This window comes from Anabas testudineus, chromosome 5, assembly GCF_900324465.2.
Source record: "Anabas testudineus chromosome 5, fAnaTes1.2, whole genome shotgun sequence".
NCBI classification, from domain to species: Eukaryota; Metazoa; Chordata; class Actinopteri; order Anabantiformes; family Anabantidae; genus Anabas; species Anabas testudineus.
The window spans coordinates 21,735,167-21,752,909 of NC_046614.1; the positions used below are offsets into that span (position 1 = coordinate 21,735,167).

At 37.0% G+C, this 17,743-nt stretch overlaps 1 protein-coding gene across 2 annotated transcripts in view; it reads left to right on the plus strand.

The window, feature by feature from the left end:
* cenpp (centromere protein P) overlaps window positions 1-17,743 on the plus strand; it is a 76,206-nt gene that overhangs the window by 18,772 nt on the left and 39,691 nt on the right. The gene's annotated exons all lie outside the window — the stretch shown is intronic.

Sequence of the window (17,743 nt, forward strand, 5' to 3'; positions counted from 1 at the left end):
TGTTGTTGTTTTTGGTCAAAGTCTATTCTAGGAGTCCTCAGGGATGTACTTTGGTTGGAGGTTCTAGTGGCCACTAAGGTGGTTTCAGTTATCCTTTTAACAGGTTCTGGTTGGCTTTTAGGGGATTTTACCAGCACTTAGGTGGTTAAATAGGGGAAAATTTGGAGCAGTGCATTAGACAGCACTCTCCAACCCCATCATCAAAACAACACATGAGGGAATACTATTTGGAGGAATCCTGTTCATCCCTCCACTAGACCTCTACAGAACTGGAACACTGAAACAGTTTTGGATTCCTTACTAGCACATTATGTCAGAGTTTCCCTTGCTTTAATATCTGTTTGAACATTACTTACAGAATCTAAAGGATGATGTATGATCCTTTACATAACTTTTAGTGGTCTTTAAAGAGTTTCCCATAGCCTGCTTAACACCTTTTTATTAGTCTTACTTTTATTCATCATCCTTTTGTATGTCAAATATGTAGCAGTACCTACTGTAACAGGCTTCCTATACAGAGAAAGTCTGTGTAGGAGCTTTTGGGATTGTAGGATCGGACTAACAAGATATGCTTCACCTTATTTAAACTTGGTTTTAAATCAGTGTTCTGTTTGAACACATGGACTCAGCAACCTAAACCTGTATTCCTGACATAAATGTGCTCTATATAAACCAACTGAGGACTCTGAGTTTGGAAACAGGAAAACCCCTCTAGCAGCAGCATTTGTTTTTTTTTATTGCTTCCTTCCTGGTATTGAGGTGTCTTGAATGACAATGTTGTTCAGATGCTTCTCATCTTCAGACATTCTTACATATCTTACTTTCTATATTTTCAATTCATTTTACTGTTGTGTATAACTTCACAGCTTTTGTATTGAATCAATGATTAACTGTGAAATAGTTATATAGAGAAAGACTAATTTTACCACTGTCAGTATTTCATTAAGGAGTTGGGTTCATTTTAGGACAATTTTCCTTCTCTTGGTGGGTGATGGTGTCCATAATGTTATATGTGAATCTCACTTTAAGAGAGGCCATTAATTATCCTTTCATAGATGAGACTTGATTACAGCATTCACACTGTAGTTGCGTAGTTGTAGTTGACTGAGAGTCTTCTACCAGTAGCAGAAGGATATCATCTGTATTAGGATTTCTCATTTGCAGTCTAATCTAATCTGTCTAATCATCTTTGGGCTATATAGTTTTATAGTAAAAAGTCATGCATCGTTAATGCCCCAAAGCAAAACATAAACATTGTCTATGATGTTGCAGGACACTGCAAATTTGCTAAACTAAAAGTCCAAAGACTCATGCAATAGTTCAGTACTTTCCAGCAGGTATAGCCTTACAGTTCATTTCAGGACCTGCTGGCTGTATTTTTGTTTTTTAACTACACACAGTGACCACAAACATCCTACTCTGGTGTAACAGTAGATATTTATTTCATTCACCTGTTGAAATTTAATTTATTTCTTAGGGCTTCATAGTTGAATTTTGATTCTGTCAAAATTATACTGGTTGATGTGATGTGTTGATGATTATGGGCATGTAACATCTGCAGTGACGTGATATGAAACATTGACCAATAATGCTAAATCTCACTGCTTTTTCTCAATTAACTTCAGTTGCGTTGTTTTAAATTACGGTGGTCCAAGGTGAAAAAAGGACCTAGTGTTTGATCTTTTATTTTGAACACTGACAATATGAATGCTTTGAGGGGAGACTGTCTGAAAATGTCCACCCCCTATCCCCATAGAGTTCTGATATTGGTCAGACAACTCATTAGGCAAACTATGTTATACTGTTAATGCAAAATAAAACATAAAATATTTAACCCATTCAACATTTTTTGGGTCTACCCGGCATTCTCCTAGTGCTACGCATCCAAACCTCCAGAAGGATGTGTCCAGGAGGCATTCCCGGACACATCCCAAACCACTTTAACTGACTTACACTGGAAACGAGCAAAAGTTCTTCTCCAAGTTTATTCTGGACTTCCAGGATGCTGATCTTGCCCTGAGGATGGCCACAGACATTCTATCAGGGAAACTAATTTAAGTCATTTGTATTTGTGGTTTTATTTGGTCATTACCCAGACCCTGTGAACACAGGAGTTGGTTGCAAAGTAGATTGACTGGAAAATTGAGGGTTTCAGTGTCAGTCCCTGCTTCCAGCTCTTCACCACAACTGTTCAGTTTGTTACCAAAGTGACATTAAAGCAATTTTCTGGTCAACCTCCCAATCGATCTTGCCCTCACTTGTGAACTATACTCACCTTCAGTGCATCTAGAAATAATATGCAGTGTGATGCAGCTACAAATCACCATCAAGTTTATGGTGGCTGCACATAGCTCTATTACAGTGAATTGGTACCCTTGCACATCTACAGTATGTTCAGAAATGCAGAACTCTTATGATTTATTTTATGATTTCGTCTTTATACACCACCACAATGGATTTGAAAGAAAATAATCAAGATGTGATCAAAGTGTAGATATTTAGCTTTATTTTCCACAAGAATATCTACCATTCATAAATTACAGCCATTTCAAGCAATGTTGTAGGTTTCAAGTGACATAATTGTTAATATGAACATGTTCTTTTAATACTTGTATGACTGTCTTTTGCAGTAAATGCCTCAAATTGACATCACCAAATTCTGAGTTGCCTCCCTGGAGATGCATTGCCAGGACAGTGCTGACTGAAAATGAGAAAAGAGTATAGCTCTATATATGTCAAAATTAATCTTGCTACTATCAGTAAACACCAGTGAGTCCATTCCATTGCAGCCATAAATACCCATACCATAACACTACCTCCCCTTTAATTGACACGTGATGTGATATGCTTTAAATCATTAGTTTGTTTCCTTTGCCATACTTTTCTCTTACCATCATTCTGGTATAAGTTAATCTTCCTTTCATAAGTCTGAAGAATCTTATTTCAGAACAGAGGCAGATGTGTTTCCTGACAAAATGTAATAAAGCTTCTTCTTAAAAGTTACCTGAGGGTTTCACCTTGTCGTAAACCCTCTGGATTTATATTCATGAAGGCGTCTCTTTATTGTAGATTTTGACAATGATACACGTCGCTTTTCCGATATATTTTTGACTTCAATTGATGTGGTTTTTCTTCACCATTGATTCTGCAATCGTCCACTTTAGTTGTCTTCCATGGTCTTCCAGGCCTTATGCTGTTTTTGAGCTTATCAGTTCTTAGGCCAAACCTAAGGTTTTTGCAATCTGTTTTATTGATATATTGCTTTTTTATGTAGATTTTTTTTTAGCCTAATAACCTCTTTCACTTGCCTTGTGATCTCCTTCAACTTTATATTAGAAACCCCAGTCAAACAGCTGCCAAATTCAATTAAATTCAGTGATTGTTTTATTTCATATTAATTTTTGTGGTGTATAAGGGCAATATCATTAAGCTCTGTCAATGTCCAAATACTTCTCAAACTAACCGTAAATTGAGAGTAAGTTGGATATAAATTAGCTGCATCTTTAAATGTTTAGCTGATTGTTCACGAACTCAACGGACAGAAATGTACAAGTGAAGTCACAGTAAACTCAAACCAGAACCCAGGACAGTTTTATGTGAAGATTTAGGACAAGTCATATCTCGGTGTTTGATCACTTTAATTAATGCATCTCTATGGTTTAATTTGTATCAGACTTCCACAGACTTGCATTTTGTAAGAGTTACTAAGTGATGTGCAGGAAATAACAATAAATCAATAAATAGCCACTAATATAACAAATAAAAAGTGCTCAAAGCAGAAAGGTCAAGAGATTCTCAGTAATACAAATTAAGAGACTGTCCACTCACTGTATTCAACAGCTGTTACAGCTGTTCTTGGGTTGATTTCAGCCTTGGTTGTCAAATCAGAGAGTTATTTCCCTAGAGCAATTGTTAAGAATTTGCAGTACAGGAGACGGTACTGTTCTATAACCAAGCAGAGTGAAAGAGCAAAAACCCAAGTTTAACAGCAAAACATTTAAATAGAAAACATGTGACTATTTCAGCCTTCAAGAGGAGAGGAAAAAGAAGGGGCCCAGATATAAACATCCAAGCAACATGAGCCCAGACTGTTACAGGTGTGTTAACAATTATGAACACCTTTAAACTTTTATGACTCTGAGAAGAGGGCCAACAACTGGAGAATGTTTTTACCGTCACTAATTTTCTATACTAGATTTTGGGCTTTCAGGGTGGTTTCACTGGTATTCCAGTGCTCAATAAATCAAGTCAGTGGGGAAAGCCACTCACAAAAACACACTAAACGCACATTATTCCTTTCATATTGACTTGCTTAACGTGTGGGTGAACATGAATGAGCCTTTTTTTTTTTTTTTTTTTTTTTTTTTTTTTGTGGAAGGTGCCTCATAAAACATAAGTTAAGTAAATAAGGTGGTTAACATCAATATGTTAAAATTACACTAGAATATACATTTGTGAAGTTCTACATATAAATGGAAAGAGAATATTTAGGTGCATGGGTGGAGGAATAACCTAAAACAACCATAGAACTAGTATAGGTATGCGTTACTGCTGTCCCTTTCCGGTTCCTTTGCTGATCTCTTATTTCTGTGCTCTTTTTGCACTACCTGTCTATTAAGAGGACATATTGAAGCACTAATTGCTACCCCTTTCATACCAGCTCCAGTATGTAGGTGTGGAAAGAACAACCACAAGCTTTACTTAGGTTTCAGCATCACTTAAAATTCCACATTATACAGTACATTCCCCTATATGAATGCTGTGCATATTTGTTAGAGGGCCTTACAGTGTTAATGTATACGCACTCTGTTCTTCCTTCAGACCAGATTACAAATAACTGATGCCACACAAATAATGAATTGAGTTAATACTATTTTTTCAGCAAACTGGCAAAACCAGTTAACTTCTCCACAGTGTTGTAAAAACCTTGAGGTTCTTCAAATCCACCGCACAGTCGTCATAATGGTAATATTTTTCTGTGTTCAGTGTGAACTTTCCTGACAGCTGTGGTCATGGGATGGTAAACAGGTATTTTAGATGACAGGTGTAAGCAAGCGATTTGTAATAGCAGAATGAAGCCAGCCTAGACAAAACAACATTCATCATTGAATTTACTCCACACACAGGCGCCCATAGACTGCAGCTTTCAACACAGTGGACCACCTGGCGAAGCATTGAACAACCATGGTCTGCTTGGGTCTGGCTGACAACTGACATGATGTATTAACCCACTGCTGAGAGCCCTGTGTTTTGGTTGTGACATCGCCACCCGCTGCTGCACCAGCAGCTGCAAATCTGACAGTGAAGTTTTTTATTTTTGTTCAGGGACTCGTTACGTAATGAGGGCTGCATGTTTTTCAAATTAAATACTTGACACACACCTAGTACTTTCATTTCCCTTTTTATACTCCATGTGAAACTAGACTGAAGAATCCACGTTGATCAACCCACTCTGCACCACTGCTGAGCTTACTGACTCTGTAGTTTACACATCTGATTTTGCAGGACAACTATATGGAATCCAGTGTACAACAGCAGCAGGAAGATGTCACTTTTAATAAAGGCATAGAGTATAAAACAGACAGTTAAGCTTCATTTACTCCAGCAATTCAGAAGTATCCTACTGCTGTAATATGGACCTATACATAGAAAAAGTGGTACAGTATTTGATTATGTTAAAACAATAAGAGCTTACTGACATCTTATTTTCTAATAGCTACTTGCTCTAAACATTGTGTGGATTCAGAATCAAAAGTTGATCTTGATTTAGTGCCATGACATGAACATTGTAACTGGGAGATTCTGAAACTAATAAAAGGTCAGGTGTTGGTTTCACAAGAGAAAAGGTTTCAGAGGCACATTGTTTAGAGGTGTTACTCTGTATTACCTTATATACAGTCTTCAGCTACAGGGAGTAGTGTTGTGTTAAAGTCCAACAACATTATGTTTTGCTTGGCCTGACAACAATTGAAATAGTTAAAAAGAAATTAGTTAGTGACAGCTGACCTGAGCTGCTGTTTTACATTTAAACCAGTAGCAGTAATTAGTGCTAAACAATCAGCAAAACGTGAAGCAGCTTCGTGGATAAACCACATAATCTGTCACATTCACACACAATAAATTTGACTAGCAGATTGGTGCCCAAGTCTGTAAAAGTTGAGAAAGGAGTCTTCACAAGACTGATTTTGTAACTTTGCATTAATAGGCTGGTTGAGACAGGGTGAATGTTGCTGCTGAAATGTGGAAATACATCCCTCTGCTTGTTAACATAGCACAGCACAGATCTTACATTAAAGCTTGTCAAAACACTTGCAGAACAAACAGGTGCAGGAGTAATAGCGCAAAATGAAATTGTCAACCTGTGAGTCAATCGTGGATAGTGACGTTTTTAAATTAGGGTGGCCAAATATACTTGGGGCTTAGGACTATACCTGGGTGGCCTGCCCAAGCAAACTTTGTGTGGAAAACAGATACTCATAAAGACTCCTTTAAATTCATTAACTCAGTGCTTGTATGCCTCATGTTTTATCTTTAGTTGTCATATTAGTCTTCCCTAATTTGTTCCACAAAGAGGTTCCATCTATTGTTTTTTTCACAACATTAAAATTAATTTTAAGATTGGTATTACTGTAGGTCTGTTTTTTTTTTTTTTTTTTTTTTTTGTTTGTTTGTTTGTTTGTTTGTTTTTTGCTATTAACTGTATTAGTGAGTCTTTTCTAAGCTTTTGATAATACACTGGCATTTGATCTTGGAATTTAGTCCCCGTGGTTTGGAGGACGACATCATTAGTTAAAACAGAACATCTGCACCTTCCGCAAGGAGAGCCCCACTCTAGTTTTAGAAACACCATGTTAATTTCAACAGCAATTTGATTTTTCCCAGAGCTCACAAGTAAAAGGCAAAGGGATGTATTGTTTTCCTGCACATTAAATAACATCTTCCATGTCATACTTTTATTACTTGTATTTTGTGAGGACCAGAGGGACATTTTATATTTTTGACATTACCATCTAACAATGAACAAAGTTCCATTTTCAGCTTTAGTACATTTCACTGAAGGCTCATTCCCACCTGAATTCACAAACATAACAACTTTATTGTCATTTTTAAGACAAGAAACATTAAATATAAACGCAGGTTTTGTGTTCCATTCAAATCTAGCATGTAAGAAGGAAGAGTTTATGTTGTTTGACAGGCTGACTAGCCAATGCATACTGCTACTAATCAAGTGGCTCTTCTACTAAAGTCTTTCCTCTTAATGTGTTAGTGTCACATCCTTTTTTCAAAGGCGATCAAAAATGATAGACATCAGTCATAATAATGATTGTGAAGTCTCATTTAACTGTTTGTGAGCAACCACCTTTTTTAATGTGCATAAAAGGTTTTAAAAAAATGAAGATGTATTAAATGTTATTTATACAAAACGGAAAATGTCTTCAACGTTTGTTCACCACAGACACTATTTCAGGCAATTAATAGAAAGTCTCTTTAAATAAAAAAAAACAAAACACTGCCTTCAGGACCAGGGAACTGGAAGTGCTAACATGTTAACCCATTTCTGGGTTATAGGGCTCATTCCTACAGCACTCTGGTAGAGTTAAATGCTGAGCAGATGCATTGTTCAAGACAGTTGATAAATTGCTGATATGTTTAAACGAGTGTTTGTTTGCATTATTTGATGCCTGGCATGTACTGGTGCATGCTTTCAATTTCCCCATATTAAGTTTTATATGACAGGGATCCCATGCCAGAAAGTCGTCCTGTGTACTCTTTCCTGCTTTATTTTTATCACATGCACGGTCCAAGATATTCCATTGCCATAATGAATATCACACGCACTCTTTTTTTCTTTCCTTTTTTTATTTTTTCTTTTACTCTGTCCAGGCCAAATCATTTCAGGGTAGAAGCTGAGGGTGAGATCTGTTTTCTGCTTTGTTAATTATACAGAATCTTTGGTTCATGTCAAGTGGACATCTCAGGGTCTGCCTATGTGTAGCTATTCACTGTTTACTGCAAAGATTAAAGTTCTCTAAGCCTGGAAGCGCTTATCCCAGCATGAAGTTTACTGTCAGCCATACACTCAAACCTCAGCACCCTTAGAGGAGGATATTCCAGTAGGATGTGTGGGAAGGTTTGTCACTTCTTTGTTTATGAAGGTTGTTCCTTTGGGATTTGTTACCTGCAGAGTAAATAAAATCTTTGCTGCTGAAATCTGTTAACCTTCATAGATTTTTAAGATGGGTAATTAGGTCTTATTAAGATTCCTACCCACTGAATTGACTAACGACTCTTCTGATATTAATGAAAAATCCAGAGCTGTACCCTTTTATCTGATAATATATAGTGCTGCTTACAGATGTAAATCTACTGATAATATTTTAAATATATATTGTTTTGCACATACAACCCAAATAAATTAAATCTAAAATGTTGTTGTGACTGGTTTGGGTTTGTAAGAACTCAGATGAAGTCACTATGGTAATAGCCCAATCATGCACAAGATATTCAAGAAATCTAGAAATTAAGTCCTTTTAAGAGTACTTTCCTATAAATTACCTTTTCTTACATAGCTATTGTTGATGGCTATACCCATTTATGAAGGCTTTGTTTAATTTATTATATGGTAAGAGCCAGGTTAAATCATAAAAACGGATAAGACTATTTTCTGTACCATAACATCGGAGTAAAAATGTGAAGATTGTTACCAGGTAAGTGTAACGTAAATTATTAAACTGCTCACCAGCTGGTATAACCATGAGCTACACCCATGCAAGAAAATGTAATTTTTTGAAAAGTACTGTCTTAATTTCACCATATTTAAACTTAGGCTATTAGGTGTAAACCTTTAATAACTACAACTTCTACTGATGACGTTTCTATGAATCATGTATTTGTGGAAGTACAGTTATACCTGAGTTATTACTACAAGGTACTGTACTTATTTCAGTTAATGAGAATAATGGAGTTCTTGAGGATTGATCAATAGCCTGAGAAGTATTTTAAGAAACACGTGGACATGGTGAAGTTGTAACTACATCATATTAATTGGCACTGATTTGTGCCTCTGTGACTGATTCTGGTAAATAGAACAAGTACTTCTGTTCCCTCTGATTAAATCTTTAAATTGTCTTGGCCCTGCATAGTGCCGGCAGTGTTAGTGACTTGATGATGGTCTCTGTCTGCTGGTACTGGACCGGCTCTGATTAAACTGTCAACTGAGACATGATGGTTTGGACGAAACCAGTATGAAACATATGGAGAGAATTACTGACTGACTGGGTTCCAACCTGTGGTGGTATTGGATAGTTGTTCTCTGATGACTACTGGATTTGTTATCCAAGCATTCTTGGCATTTTCCTTTTCCCAAACAGAAACTGAGGGACAGTTTAGCATTGGCTCCAATATGATTCATGCTGACTTTGAATTTATTTAAGTATTAAATATCAGATGTTCACAATCAAACTCTTGGTTATTCTAGTGACCTACTATTGTTTTTAGACAGTGGTGCATTTGCCCTCAGGTTGTCTGTCACTGCAGAGTTTTTACATAAGATTTAGTATGTGAATTACTTATAGCTATAAAGAACTTTGAGTTAGTTGGATCCTGCTGAAAGACATTATAAAAGGGAGAGCTGTGTTTCTTACAGTTGCATATATATAGAGATAGAGATGTGAATATATAGATATATAGACGTAGATATATAGATATAGATATATAGATATAGAAAATGTTTAGCCTATTTTATTTGGTTTTATTCTGTACTATAGTGTTTAATCAAGATCAGCAAATTCTTCACTACTTAAAATACAACTCAATGAGTTTGTCTTGTGTCTGAGTAAGCTTTGTCAGTGTTGTCAGTATTCCTCATTAAAAATAATGAGTCCTAGCGCTGGCTGGCTAACAGCCTTCAGTGAAAAATTCAGTATGATGGGACTAATTAAAAAAACTGTGATCTCCACAAGTCTGTGGCTTAAGCATAATGGTTGCATGGAGAGCGTTACTTGCTGTATTGGTTTCTGTTGGTTGTTATTGGATAGTTAGGGTTAATTTTTTAGTGTCTGCTAATGGCTGCTGATTTTGTTGCCTAGACAGATGGAGGAGGCTTTTGTTTTGAAAACAAAACAGTATCATCCTTAGTCTAACTATTGGCAATTACAGGTTAACTCAGGTTAACTTTATCAAACAGCAAAACATTTCTGCTAAGAAGTGAGATCACAATTTTCTCCCTTGATTCTTAACAACGCATTCTTTAAAGCCCACACACAAAGGCAAGTGACAGGTTTTATAACAAGAAATATCAGATTTCCTACATTTGCAAGCCACAGCGTCTGTGGCTTTTTTATGCTTTGCTGGATGTTAGGGTGATTGAGTGACAGAGAAGGAAACAAATTCATATCAGTGGTTTTGCTCACCACTTATTTTTCATCTTCAGTGATGCTTGACCAAATGGATACCATCTTAAGATTTAGCTTTCAACTTTAAGACCACTAACTAATTCTGACGTGACAACTTACTAACTTTTATTGTTCTTTCTGTGACTGATAGTACTGGGAGGAACTATTAACCTGTAGCTAATAACTTTTTTGTTGCTTCTTTTCTCTATCAATTGATTAATATAAAATAAGAAATTTGTAAAAACAAAAACATCTCACAGATTACTTAGGCTTTAGGCAACTTTTTGTTATGTCTGAACAGTCAAAAACCCAAAATGACATAGGACAAAGGAAAAATAAAAAATTACATGCACTGTAGCTATACAATATCAGTACTCTAGCACAACATTGAGATATGTTTCTAAATATCTAAATTATTAGTTGCTGAAAACACCAGTTTCTTCAAACTAGTCACGCCAATATTTTGTTGGACCGTCTTTAGGTTTGATTACTGCACGCATTTGTCGTGCCATCGTTTTGATAAGCTTCTGCAATGTCATTTATTTATGTAACATTTATTCCCGTCCAGAGTTGCATTAAGTCTTCTCCAGTACATCTTAAACATTCTCAATGGGGTTACGGTCTGAATTCTGTTGTGGCCAACCCATGTGTGAAAATTATGTGTCATGCTCTTATTAATTTTGGTTAAAGACTGTGTTTTTCATGTGTTAGCAGTGGCAGGGGAATTAGGAAGTTCCCATGTTAATGGAATTATGTCTGTTTAATAGGACAATGCAGCCTTGAATGTTTCTGCATTAATTGTGATGAGGAGAACATTGCTGTCTCCTCAGCCGTGGGCTCCATCTGGATAAAATCTCTTTTTATTGGATTGCTCTTCAAAAGCTCTGGCTTTTTGATCGCTACTGGCTAAAATAACAGAGCCTGTGATTCTGGCGATGACTGCCTGTCTCTCTGCATTGCTCTGTCTGTCTCTCTCATTTCTCTTTGCTTGTCTGTCCTTGGCCTTTGTTATGCTGCAGTATAACATATCCTAATTGGTGTGCATAGACGTGCATTACAAAAATCAAGTTATTTAATTCTAAGGATAAGCAAAAGAGTTTAAAGAGTTCAAATATTAGTTACATTATATGTATCCATTTTTGCTTTGAGTTTGTAAGCATGCACTTTGATCAATTTGAAACAGCAGAAAAAGCTGTTATTGTCAATAAACAAGGGCAAGTTTTAATTGTAATTATTGTTGGAACCACTTATTTGCTTGTAATAAAAACTTATAGTTCAAGGGTTCAGTTTTGGAGAATTCTTTACATCATGATGGATTTCACATAACACTTATACAGTATAACAATTTAAAGCCTACTAATCCTTCCAAGCATATGCATTCCCATTACTAAGCCCCACCAAACCTGGTCATGCTCAGTATAATGTTTACCACCCAGTCTTCAGACTATTTCATAACTGTCAGAAATGCAGTGTAAATCCTCTCAACTGTGAAGACAGCACACATTCTGTCGTTTTCTGGCTATTGCCAATCAAGCTGCACCTTAGTTTAGCACGGATCATAATAAGGGACATTGAACCTGTATGCCACTCTCATGGAGTCTGTATAGTCAGACACATGTAGTCTGCTGGAGGTTCTTCATGAGGGCTCTCACAATGCTCCCTCTGTTTGCCTTCACAAAGGACCAGATACCACATCTGCTACAGGGTTGTTGCCATTCTACGGCCCTGTTCTGCTCTTCCAGTGTAATGGCTGGTATTCTGGTATCTCCCTTCAGGCATTAGAAAGTTTATCTTATCTCATCTCCTCCACACTCTTGTGACTGTTTGACACTGCAAACCTTTATGTGACTGCATGTATCCATCTTGGTGTTACTTGACTACCTCTGCAACCTGATTGGGCTGCAGGTACTGCCTTATGCTACCTGTAGTGACAAGGACCATCAGTCCTGATGTTTGGACAAAGAATTTAAAAAGTGGTTTAGTGGCTGTCTGTAGCACACAAATGAACCCATTAATGCCAGCATATGCATTTGTAGTTTGCTCTGAGCTGACAGCGGTCCCCTGGTTTTTAAGCATGCTCAACACCAAGTGATTTAAGAAAAACTCATATGTGTCAAGATAGAAATGATGATGATATTCTTCCTCCTCTTCACTTAGGTCATCTATCATTTAAGTGAGTAGGAGGTCACAACCCCTCTGATGAAATGCCTGGCTTTAAAGGAGTAAGTTATTATTTTGGGCATGAACACAGGATTTGGTCTTAGAATCCTCTCTGATAGCAAGAGAGGATGGGGAGACTGAAAGTGCACTTAAATCACTCACTCTTTTAGCTAAGGTCAGGGCTCAAGCACTGTTTTGAATTATATGAACATGAGATTTTTGATAATGGCACGAAAATAGGGTTTTATAAAAGCATGTAAAAATCATTAAGGTATACCAACTACTTTATTTTTATAATTTAAAATTTCAGAATAATATAGTGATTTTTTTTATTTCAGCTTTTTTTTTTATTACATTCTCAGGACAGACGGTTTACTTAAACTTTTTTACTATTTTGTGGCATTGCGTTTAAACAGTAATTTGATTTAAATGTTGGCCTTCTACAAGCTTTACACCACATTCTTGTATGTGTGCAGCTGAGTCAGGTTTGTGGACCTCCTGCATTTTCTGTTGGATTAAGGTCAGGGTTTTGTGATGGCCAATCCAAAACTTTTACTGTGTTGGCCCAAGTAATTTTTACCATTTTCAAGGTATGCCTAGAATCCCTGTGCTTTAGCTTCTAGGCTGGTGTCATCAGATGCCCTTTCAAAATATGCACATAATTTTGAAATGCACCTCAAGAGTGTTGAAAGAACTGCAATATATATCTACTAAGTGTCCGATAAGTGCTGTTGTAGACCTCCTCCTCTGTTGAGAAAGGGGCATTCCAGTTTGACAAATGGTTGAAGTCTTTCCGATGAGAGACCATTTGTCACAGAGTTGTCGTCTTTATGCCCCTTTTCTCTGTGCAGAATGTGGACATTGCTGTCTTCAAAGGAGTGACCTTTGTCTTTTGGATGCTGAGTCTTGTTCTAACAAGCTTAATCTCCCTTGTTTTTGGCATCCATTTGTTGAACAGATCCTTAGTGCATTCCTTGCTGCTATGATTTGCAAATGCATTATTTTGCTTATGTCTATGTGTTTCATCCTTAGGCTGGACAAGGTTCTGTCTCAATATGTTGCTTTGACCATCAAAGTGTCGACTTAATGACTCCTAAGAGTTTATATGCTTGCTACTCCAAGCCAATGGCACAGTAGAAGGCATGTGAATGATAGAACAGTAATTAGTGGTATTTATAAGACAAGGATAAGTATAGAAACTGAAAGAGACACTTTTTTAGTAGTTACCAGCTCTGATTTTACTACTCTTTTTATGTATTTATTTGCACTCACTTTTAAGTCTCTCTGTCTCACCCAGAGTCACACTCACATACACACCATTTCTCACGTACATTCATCATAGGCCAGGTTTTTCCATCCTAGTCCAGGCAGCAGTTGGCTCGTCGTCTTCATTGCTCATTTCTCATGTCTGTCTTTTCCCTGCAGAAAGCATCACTGCTGGGATTCTCTCACATGAACAAACAGACCTTTCAGTCCTTGCCTCTAAACATTTTAATTTTACTGGCCTCATTTAGCCTTGGCTCTGCTCTGGATGAGTTAGTGGTGTATGCTTTAATTTTGAGTGACTGTGTTTTTTTGGACACTAAATGTGTGTTGAGTGAATTCTAACAGACTAAATGTCTAATTTTCTCCAACTTGTGATCATTTTGCTGTGATTTTGGCATTAAAAAAGTGTTTGATTCCTCTTTGAAAGCATTCACAGCAGTCTGGGAAGACTTGGTGCCTCATTAGTTGTTTGGATTTGTTGGCAGTAACCCTGGATGATTTGCTTTGCACCAAAAGTGTTATGAAAAGGGCTCTTATGGGATGCTCTTCTGCAGTAAACCAATTGTCTTTCGTGATAATTGTGTTTTGGACAAAGGATAAGGATAAAAAGATGGACAGTGATAAGTATATCTTAATCCAAAATATAAACATAACCCATAGGATTTACGTATTTTTTTTCTGCAAATGACAGATTCATCTGTAGCTTTTTTGACGGGAAATCTGAGAGAGCAAATTTAGGTAACCTTTCCAACTATAAAAAAAGGAACAGTGACTTACTACAACTGGAAAATTAATGAAAATTAGAAGGTAGAGTGGAATTTAAGTAGCCTTGAATTCATCAGTGAGTTGTGAATTGATTGATGAGGTTTTGGGACCTCCAATTAGAGGAGCGGCTGACATCAGTGGCCCTCTTCTGGTTAATGACTCTAACATTGCCCACTTGTCCCCAGTTTATGCTCTGGAAACCTGAGCTCCCTCTGTACCTCCTGCCTCTTTTATTGGTCTAGAATTGGCTTCTTCCAGGCTCACAGCATAATCAAGGTGATTCACCACTTCTACTGAAGATCATCATGAAAATAATGTTAAAAATTGCAAACCGAAAATTCCCAACCATTCTTTGATGAAAAATATATCCGACACTCTGTAAACCAGATGCCTAATGATCATCAAATTGAACCCAACAGCATGATCAGGTCCAGCCAACTCAAAATGTTTGAAAATTAAAACTCACATTACAGTAAGTCAGATTGGATTATGAATATTCCAAACAACATGTATGATACTAATCTAGTTTGAAAAAGCACTTTTATTTTATTTTAAGGTAACACTGGTGCAGTCTAGCTAGTATAAAATCTTTCATACGACATTTGACAAAAGCTGTGAAATTATTATATATAAATTGATCCTCGATGCAGTCTACTCATGGAGTTTCTGGAGCTTACACATCTGCAGTTCATTGTCTGCGCTATGACATAATTGGTATCATATGGTGTGCCCTGCTTTATAGCTTATACAGTATAAGAAGGGGTCTTCAATAAGGAAGAGTTTGACAACTGGTTGATATGTAAGGGAGGCCAATGAGGAGGACAGATAGACGCTTGGAAAAGCAATCCGAAATTGTTGTTTCTGGATTTAAAGTATGTGGCCTGTAGTAGGGGGAAGCTAATTTATCTCCCCAAGCAGTTAAACAGCCTTTAAAGTAGACATCCCTGAGAAGACCAAATAAATCCAGCACACATCAAAAATGTTCTGTATCCTGCAGATTTTCACCTGAAAGAACTTTATTCAGGCCTGGTGAGGAGGAGCACACTAAAGGAGGAAAAGGAGGTAAGATTAGACTAATGATAATGAATGATACTTTTAGTTATGGGAATATTGCATCATTGCGGCAATGCAGAATTTGATAAAGAAATATGGCAGAATCGAATTTATTGTTGATCACTGAAAGCACAAAGCGATAAAAGAAGGAGGCAGAAGTGTAAGGGAAGCAGGATACTTTTGTTTCTGAACACAAGCATTTGTTTAGGACAAATGACTTATTGTGGAAATTATATGTCAACTAGTTAATTCAAAGCAAATTAATTCAAATTGATAATCACATGGTGAATTGCTGTAGTAAGTAAGAGTTTGTACCAAGTTGTGATGAAATGATAAAAATCCACAGTTGTATGAACTTAAAACTAATTTCAACTCAGTGCAGTTTCTAAAACGTATTCAGCTGGTTATAATTAAGCCAATGCCTGCCTTGTGTCTGACCTGCAGTGCAAGGATGAGTTTTACAGGGATGTCTTATTTTCTGCCTCGCACATACTTACCTGATCATGTAATTTCCAATCTTGTAAAAACTTTTTAGATATTTTTCACACCATGGGCTTAGTCAGAACATCCTAATTATTCTTATCTCATTGTAAGTATAGTTACTAGTTGTAGTCATCTTATGTTAACAAACGCACTACTTCTGATGTGGTGACACGTTGTTGCACTTTGATAACTCATCAGTCATGTCACATGCTGTTCACTCTGCAGATAGTCATTGTCAATTTGTATTTGACAATGACTAAGGGCTAACAAGGGCATAGTGGATTGCTGAATACTGATGTAATATGGATACACAGACTGTGTCATGCAAAAAAGACATTTCTCAGCTGTATTTCTCCTGTTTGGAAGGACAGCCCTTGTTAAGTGAATGTAGGTCACACAGTTTTTGTTCACTCTGTAGATGGGGCATTGACTAAAATGAGTAAAATGTCCTCTGCTTTAACATGTAGAGCATCATCATATTGATCACTGTATTTTCCAGGCTGACTACATCTGTGCATGATAGAGTGCAAAGTGTAAGACGGTAGAGTAAAGTAGAAGACAGAGAGGAGTAAAAGCAGAGGGTGAAGAGAGGTAAAAGCCCTGAAGTATGGACCATTTTCTGTGTGTGCGTGTGACTGTGAGACGTGGCAGAACGAGGCCTGGCCAACCGGCAGATCTGTTCCATATGTTTCCTGGAGAAAAAGACAGGGAGGCAGCTCCGCTCTACTCCACCCACAGCGGAATTTAAAAAGACAAAACAGTTGAGAAGCAAACTATCCACAGAACTACAATACAGTACTGTACTGTAACTCGGCCTAATTTTCTGTGGATATCAGTTTCAGGTAAAGATGGATCTGATGAAGGCAGCTGGCAGGTGCTGGATTTCAGGGAGTCTATAGGGAGCTAGCTGCTGCTTAACAGGGGCCTTACACATGGACTGAGAAGGCAAAGAAAACACACATAACTGCTCACGTTTTTACAATGTTTTCATCACATTCATCATTCCTGTGGGTGTGTTTCACCATTTTAATTGTTTTTGTCAGTCAGGACATCCTATAATATTTCAAAGCAACTTCCATAAAGAACTCAATGGGCACTCAAATTATGTTTTTTTTTTTTTTTTTTATCGTCTGCTGGCCCCAGCTTCATATTAACACTTAAGTCTTCTGTTTCCCCACCTTAGTCACTCACAAAAGTAATTGAAACCATTGTTCTGCAGAAAGGGTAAAACATGCATAAAAACATAATTTCATCAGTGAAGAATGGTGAAACGAGTGTTATGATTTTGGCCTGAAAAACTTTACATGACAAAAATGTAATCTCAAATTTATCAGGGTACTTTATTAATCTGTTCACCAGTTGATGCTCAGTGGATGTTGGGTGATTCAGCAAAGTAAATCTACTTCAAACTAAGAAAATCTGTCTGTAGTGGTCCAATAACAGTAAGCAATAACTCAGACCTAAACTCAGTAGAGATACTGTGGAATGAGCTCAAAAGAGCCGTTCACACCAGACACCTAAAGAATGTACCTGATCTGAAGCAGTTCTGTGAAGAGAAATGGTCCAAAATTTCTCTTCAACACTATGGCTGGTCTGCAACTACTGGAAATGCTTGTTAGAGG